This window comes from Myotis brandtii, unplaced genomic scaffold (genome assembly GCF_000412655.1).
Source record: "Myotis brandtii unplaced genomic scaffold, ASM41265v1 scaffold32, whole genome shotgun sequence".
Lineage (NCBI taxonomy): Eukaryota > Metazoa > Chordata > Mammalia > Chiroptera > Vespertilionidae > Myotis > Myotis brandtii.
In genome coordinates this window covers 10,908,507-10,917,020 of record NW_005362269.1, presented here as the reverse complement: position 1 = coordinate 10,917,020, position 8,514 = coordinate 10,908,507, and positions in this window count along the sequence as shown.

The window sequence follows — 8,514 nt, the reverse complement described above, 5'->3', positions numbered from 1 at the left end:
TTTATTGATTTCAGAGAGGAAGGGAGAGGGAGAGAGAGAGATAGAAACATCAATGATGAGAGAGAATCATTGCTCGGCTGCCTCCTACACACCCCCCACTGGAGATCAAGCCCACAACCCAAGCATGTGCCCTTGACCGGAATCAAACCCAGGACCCTTCAGTCCACAGGCTAACGCTCTATCCACTGAGCAAAACCAGCCAGGGCTAGTCATTCTTTTCAAAGTATCATATGCTATCGGTCACAATGGGAAATCATAGTAATATTATTTATTAAGTCCTACTTCTTGTAAATGTGCTATGGGAAATGTCAAATATTAAATAGTTCTCAATTGACACTAAATTAACATGGATCATATTACTTCACATTTGTACCTAGTTATACGTTTTCAGAGCATTTACTAACCTTCATTTTGCCCTCATAATAACTCCCTGATATAGCTAGGGCAGGTGTTTTTCACTGTGTTTTACAAATTAATTAACAGCAGCATTTTAATACACTGAGACCACCATCATACATGAAGAGCTTCATTATTGTAAACTTGGTTTGGGGGATCGGATTCTTTGTTCACTAATTAAATTTAGCACTTCCTATAGGAGTCAAAATCAACTAATGGTCTTTCAGAGATGTTTAGAAGTTTTACCCTGTTTTTAATGGATCAGCAAAAAAACTAGAGAAAAGAACTTACTAGCAGTAGGCTTTACTTAGTATATCTCTGCCAAGAAAACAGATGTGTACCAATATCAAACTTTAGGTCAGGAGTTCCAACAAATCTTGTAGAGAACTGCTACATAGGGAAAATGTGCTTTTTCCTCTCTAATCTTACTTTGATGCATATTTAGTGCTCTGATGTGAATGGATTTGAGTAATATTAAAATACTAGTAAGTTTTAATTTTAGAAAAGTGGAAAATATAAATGCTTTATTTAAGAGACGTGCCAAAAGATGCACTTTACCCTAAAATTGCACTTTGTCAGACGGGGATCTGTCTGATTATGGACAGCTCAAATCCTTTGCTTATTTGTATCGCATTTATCATTAAGGTATGTGATACAGTGCTCTATCTCCTTTATGATTGGTGAAGTATTACCTAGGATGCTCTATGGTGAAGGTCTGTTTGCCTCCAGAACCAGTCTTTTCCCCTGTTCTCCTCCCTATGGCAGGAGGTGGACCACTGCAACCTATATTTCCCAGCCTCCTCTGCCAACTGCCTCCATCTGCCTTTGGCCAGTGGGAGGCACTGATGGGAAAGCACTGATGCAGAAAAGGAGGAACCTGGATATGTGTCCTCCATTCTCTCTGCTTGGGGAAGCCTCAGAAGCCATAGGAGAGGCCACTTGTAGGTTCCACTGACACTATCTTCTCTCTCTTTTTTTAAAAAATTTATATATAAATTCAATAGTATTTTGTATCAGTTTCAGGTGTACAGCATAGTATGGTTAGACAATCATATACTTGATAAAGTGTTCCCCCCAATATTCCCAGGACCCACCTGGCATGATGCATTGTTATGGCAATATCACTGACTGCATTCCCTATGCTGTTCCTGCATCCCTGTGACTACTTTGTAACTGCCAATTTGTACTTCTTAACCCCTTCACTTTTTTCAACCAGTTCTATACCCTCCTTCCCCTCTGGCAACCACCATTCTGTTCTTTGTATCTATGAGTCTGTTTCAACTGTATGTATTTATTTTGTTCTTTAGATTTCACATATAAATGAAATCATATGGCATTTGTCTTTCTCAGACTGACTTATTTTAGTTAGCATAATATCTTCTAATTCCATCCATGTCATCACAAATGGTAAGATGTCATTCTTTTTTTATGGCTGAATAATATTCCATTGCATATATGTGACACAACTTTTTTCCTCACTGGTCTGTCACTGGGCACTTGGCTTGCTCTCATATCTTGGCTATTGTCAATAATGCTGCAGATCTATAGTGGCATAGAGCCCAGAACTTAAAGCAGATCCTGTCACATAGTGTACCCTCATATATTGTCTGAATTAATGAAGGAATGAATGAGCACATTCTTAGTGTAAGAGAATCCAAAAACAATGTCAGCATCATGATATACTCATAGTTAGTAAGAGGGTATGGCATCTTGTACCTCTCCTTGCCCCCAAATACCAACCTTTTTTGGGGGGTGGGGGGAACCTTTAAAGTCTTAATATTGAGAATCGTGTATTATGGAAAGATTTCTGGTATCATAGAAGAGATTTCCAACTAGACCAGCGGTTCTCAACCTGTGGGCCGCAACTCGTTAGGGGTCGAATGACCCTTTCACAGGGGTCGCCTAAATGCATTCTGCATATCAGATATTTACATTATGATTCATAACAGTAGCAAAATTACAGTTATGAAGTAGCAAAGAAAATAATTTTATGGTTGGGGGTCACCACAACATGAGGAACTGTATTAAAGGGTCGCGGCATTAGGAAGGTTGAGAACCACTGAACTTGACTGATCTGTTTTCTCAACTGTTCTCTAGGATAATAAATGTAGAACTCTTACCAGTATTCCTTTGAGTTTTAAACAACTTATCATTCAGATACACTTTTGCCCTAGTGGCCATGCTAACTAATTAACAGAAACCTTCCAATGTATTTGCCCTCTCTCTGGTCCTGAGATTGTCAATTATTATTATCAGCATTACAGACGTGTATAGAGAAATGGTCTCATGAGCACAAAATGTTTTCAAGTATAATATACACAACCAAAAAGCAGTGCTGTTCAGTGAATAAGAATATGGTGTACTGGGCCATTCAGAAAATGTGGACAAAAATGCAATCTCATTTTTTAAAATTTAATGGACTTCATCTTTTCCAAGCATAAATTCTCATAGTGCATATCACATAATGAGCACTTAAAATGTTTTTTTAATTGAATTAGTTTTAAGTTATGTTAGTTTCTACATTTAAAAATGAACTTTATTCTTAAACATTTTTTAATTTAGCCCTCACAATTTATTGTCTTTTGGAAAAATAGTCCATGTATAATCTTCTGTAGTGTCATATTATTAAAAATTTACTATTAAATATTCCTTCTTGTACACTTTTTATATTGTATGTGTCAGTAGTTTGTATCCTGAAGTTCATGAACAGTTTTTCTTAATTAACATTGATATTAGATATTTCTCTTTATTTAATATTTTTAATCTGAAAGGAATCATAAGTAATTCTATCAAGTTCAGAGCCTTAGTGACAAAACTGAAGTATCTCATTTACCAAATTCAAACTAATGAGTAACTCATACAAATTCTTTTCAAGAAGGAGATTATAAAAGCATGTATCTAGATATATATTTTTGGAAAAACTTACATAATATTAATATAATTTCTTTGTAAATGTTTTGTGAAGCCACATAATTGAGTAGTTTTCTTTGTGGGAAATATTTTTACCACAAATTCAATTTCTGGGGCTCACAACTGGCGAGTGCAGCGGCAGTGGCAGGAGCCTCTCCCACCTCATTGGCAGCACTAAGGATGTCTGACTGCCAGCTTAGGCCCACTCCCCGTGAAGAGCGGGCTCAAGCCATCAGTCAGACATCCCCGGAGGACTCCCAGACTGTGAGAGAGTGCAGGCCAGGCTAAGGGACTCCCCCCGCCTCCCCAAGTGCACAAATTTAGTGTACCGGGCCTCTAGTTTTACTATATTTTAATATATGTAGGATTATAGGGGGAAATCTATTCTTAACATTGGTGATTTATGGAAACTATAATTTTTATACTGTCAATTTGTGTTTATAATATAAATAGGATTCAATGAAAGTCTAAAACAATTCATATTTCTTGTGTAAGACTGACATTTTTATTTTTCTTAGCTTAAATATATTTTTCAATAATTAAATATTTTACAAAATCTCAGAACACTTTAAGTTGTAGTACAGTTTTCCCAATTTATAGATGAGAGGACTGAGATGCAGAACAAAGGGCTTAACTAAGACAAGGTAGCTGGTTGATGGAACATATAAATTTGAACTATGCCAATTGTACATCCTAATATTAAATCACACTTAAGAAAATTTTTAGCCAATTAGTCTTTGTAAACTTCGAAACTTGGTATCTTCTTCAAGAACTATTAACACAATTATATTTCTCATTAAAATATTTTGTAAGTATACAAACACCGTAATTGAAAATTATCAGGTAAAATGGAAACATTTTCTAATTATCATCTTCTGAGCACACACATATGTATGAATTACCTTTTTCTGTTTTTGTGATTGCTGTGATTCTCTGGTCTTTGCAGCCACTTGCCCATGTCTTGATTCTTGTAATGTGGCAATTAACCAACAGATTCTTAATGACTAATTAAACCATAATGATTGAGGTACAAGGCATTTCCTGGGGATTAATGGCCAACTGGGAAAAGTTGATGGTCCGTGGCATAGCTGAAAGTCATTAACCCCAACAACCCATTAATCCTGTGAAAACACTATATACAGAGGTTAGTATGAGCTAGAAATGAAAACAATGAAGTATGGTATATTACATGCTTGCTAAATATACTTGCTAAATATGGCACCTTAAGAATAAATGTTTCAATTGCTCTGAAATAATCATTCAACCTTTAAAACCTACTGCCCACACTGCAGAAATATTTAATAAATTAAATAGCATGTCTTGAGTAATTTCAGTTGCAAATTACAGAAGGCACCTGGAGCTAGGTAAGATCAACAAGAAGAAAACTGTGCTTCCTCAGACCTGAGGTAAGAAAGTAGTTGACATTCAGAAATGATGGGAACTGGAATTTAAAAAGATATGTGAATCCAAATATTCTGTGTTGCTCCCATCTCTCCTTACCTCTAAATATTATTTTGTTCTCTCTCTGCAAATTAGCGTTCTTTGCTTCAAAGACTTACGAACAAATAGGATTGTCTACAGTGCCTTTGATAACACTTTACATATTCAGTCCAAGAGATTAATTTTCTTTCAGAATTATAAATACATATCCCTAAATTAGAGAATCTGGCTATTATTGAGTCACATAACTAGTTAGAATTCAATCAATAGTGACTCTGTGTTTGTATGATGTGTGTACACTTTTTTTAAAAAAATGAATGTATGGCAAATAGTCCCACAAAAAAATCATATGTTATTTGTCACTAGAAAACCTTGAATTAAAATCACAATAAGATACCACTGCATATCTATTAAGGTGTTTTAAATAAATTAAAAAATATATTAACCATACCAACTGTTGGCAAGTATATATAAGGAGAAACTGGAACCCATAACTGTTAAAAGGAATTTAAAAAGGTACAATCACCCTAGCTGCTTTGGCTCAGTAGATGGAGCATTGGCCTTTGGACCAGAGAGTCCTGGGTTCGATTCTGGACAAGGGCATGTACCTTGACTGGGCCCTGGTTGGGGCTCGTGTAGGAGGCAACCAATCGATGTGTTTATCTCACATTGATGTTTCTCTCTCTCTTTCCTTCTCTCTTTCACTCTCACTAAAAATCAATGGAAAAATATCCTTAGGTGAGGATTAAAAAATAATAAATAAATAAATAAATAAATAAATGGGTAAAATCACTTTGGAAAACAGTTTTATAGCTCCTGAAATACTTAAACATACAACTACCATATGATTCAGCCATTGTACTCCTAGGTATTCACCTAAGGAAAAAACAAACATATGTCCATATAAAGACTTGTACATGAATATTCATAATAGCTTTATTTGTAATAATCACGATATGCAAGCAATCCAAATAATCATCAACATGCAACAAGTATGAATCTCAAAATAATTGTGCTAGCAAAATAATCCAAACAAAAAAAGAGTACTCACCATATGATCCTATATAATAAAACCCTAATATGCAAATTGACCGAATGGCAGAACGACTGGTCGCTATGATGTGCACTGACCACCAGGGGGCAGACGCTCAACACAGGAGCTGCCCCCTGATGGTCAGTGTGCTTCCATATGGGGAGGGCCGCTCATCCAGAAGCCAGGCTCATGGCTAGTGAGCACAGGGGCGGTGGTAGAAGCCTCTCCTGCATCCACGGCAGCGCTAAGGACCCCCAAGGGGTCCCAGACTGTGAAGGACCCCCCCCCAGCACAAAATTGTGCACTGGGCCTCTAGTTGTTTATATAAAATTCATGAAAACACAGGTTCATCAATAGTAACAGAGGATAGATCAGTGGTTGTGTGGTTTGGCAGTGGGAGGGAGAGATTACAAAGCACAATAAGAAAATTTTGCAATAATAGGTTTATTCATTATGTTGGTTGTGGATCTGGTTTCATGGGAGTAACTTTATGTTAAAACTAGAGACCTGTGCACAAATTCGTGCATGGGTGGGGTCCCTCGGCCTGGCTGGTGATTGGGGCCCATTGGGGCCATCTTGCCCAGTCCCAGTGGGGGTTGGCTGGCTGGGGTGGGAGGTGGGGAGGGATCATGGGAGGTTGGCTGGCCACAGGAGGTTGGCTGTGGGAGCGCACTGACCATCAGGGGGCAGCTCCTGCATTGAGCATCTGCCCCCTGGTGGTCAGTGTGCATCATAGCTACTGGCCAGTTATCTGGTCGTTGGGTTGTCTGGTCATAATGGTCGCTTAGGCTTTTATATATATAAATGTGTCAACTGGTACACATCAAATACGTACAGTATACAGTAAGTCATTTATACTTCAATAAAGCTATTTTTAAAGTGGCTGTTCTATGCCTAGCACAAGGACAGAGACAGTCAGGAGAGAATAGAGATTTGTCAAGTGATCAGTTGCCGCATCTCAACCTTTTATGTGCAGGATATTTAAGAACCTATAAAGTGAATTAAGCACAGTACTTATGTGTAAGAACTTGCCTGCCTCTGACTTGCAAGGCATTTATAATCTGCCTATTGAGGGGAATAAAATTATTAACTCCTTATAAAAAGAGAAAAGATAAGACAATATTACATATTTTAAGAAAGGTAAAATGCATCTGGGAAATGTTTTAAAGCAGGGAGAGATCATTTCCAATTGAAGATTTAAGAAAAGACTGCATAAAAGAGTGATATTTAAAGTGAGACGTTGAGAACATACAGAATTCCAGCTGGCACAGGTTGCTTCAACCAGCAGGAGAAGGGACTCAGAGGTAGAAAATTTTGGTGTTATTAAAAAAAAAAAAACACTAAAAAGTCCAATTTTGCTGTAGCATAGCATGTGAGCTGGGGAGCAGTAATAGAGAAAGGTAGAAAGATAAGTTGGAGCTTATATTGTTTAGGTTCTTATAGAAACCAGTTAGTATTATATTTAATTTGGGGATTTCTACTTCCAAGAAAGAAGTAATAGGTTCAATGGAAAGAAATGAATGAATTATACTTCTGAGAACATTGTAGGGCTGTGGAACTAAGGAAGACTCCATAAGTTAGATTATAGAGAGAGAAGAGTGTGCCTGGGTGAGTTGAGATCAGAATTTATTCCCCGAGAGGACTATTGATACTGAGGATGCCTAACTAGAGGTAGAAGGACTCTTACTAGGGGGAAGGGAACTCAGAAGAGCTTTTGGTCATGCTGGCTGGCATGACAGATCGTGATGTAGAAGAGCCCCAGATGTGCAGCTGTTTTCCCCAACAGGAAACTTGCTGAGTGCTATGGCAGTGCAGAGGCTGGAGGCTAGCCAGAAGGCGCAGGGAAATAACTCCCCATCTCATAGTGCTTTGGCATCAAGTTATTCTAAAGGAAGGGATATATACTAAAGCTCTCTTTGCCAGATTTTGAAGCTTTGTGAGGTGGGCTGAAGCGTTAAGCTCAAAACCTCCAAATGGCAATATTTCAGAGAAGATAGACAGCAAAAGCCAAAGCCAGGGAAGGCTACAGGAAGAGGGGTGGCACAACAGCCTCATGGTGCTTAAAAGAAAAGGTGCCACTAGAGGGAGATATTTTAACAAACACACTGAGCCATCTTGGACATGCCAGCCCAGGGTACCCCATGTGATTGAAACCCTAATTGACTTCATGAAGCACAACTGTGCAGCTGGACATAGTTATTCTGTATTAGGTTGCTAGGGTTGTCATAAAGCAACACAGACTGGGTGGCTGAAAAAAAAAAAAGAAAATTATTTTCTCACAATTTTGGAGACTAGAAGTCCAAGATAAAGGTGTTGGACAAGAATGGTTTCTTCTGTTTCAGGCCTCTCTCCTTCACATATAATGGTCTTCTGTCCCTTATGTAGACACAATCCAGACATTTCTCCATTGTGTCTACATGAAAAAGAATCTCAGGTCCAACACAATTCAATTTGCTTGAATCATGCCCTTCAGACTATCTGCTTAGTAAGGGAAAGGGTTAATCCTCTCTGGATGCAAGTAATATTTACTTTAGTCTATATTGTACTTTTATAAACAATGACTGAAATATAAATTTTAAAAGTTGAGACTTAAGAAGAGTCAGGGCCCTGGCCAGGTAGCTTAGTTGGTTAGAGTGTTATCTTGATAGGCCAAGGTTGCCTGTTCCATCCCCAGTCAAAGCGCATACAAGAGTCAACCAATGAATTCATAAATAAGTGGAACAACAAATCTCCTC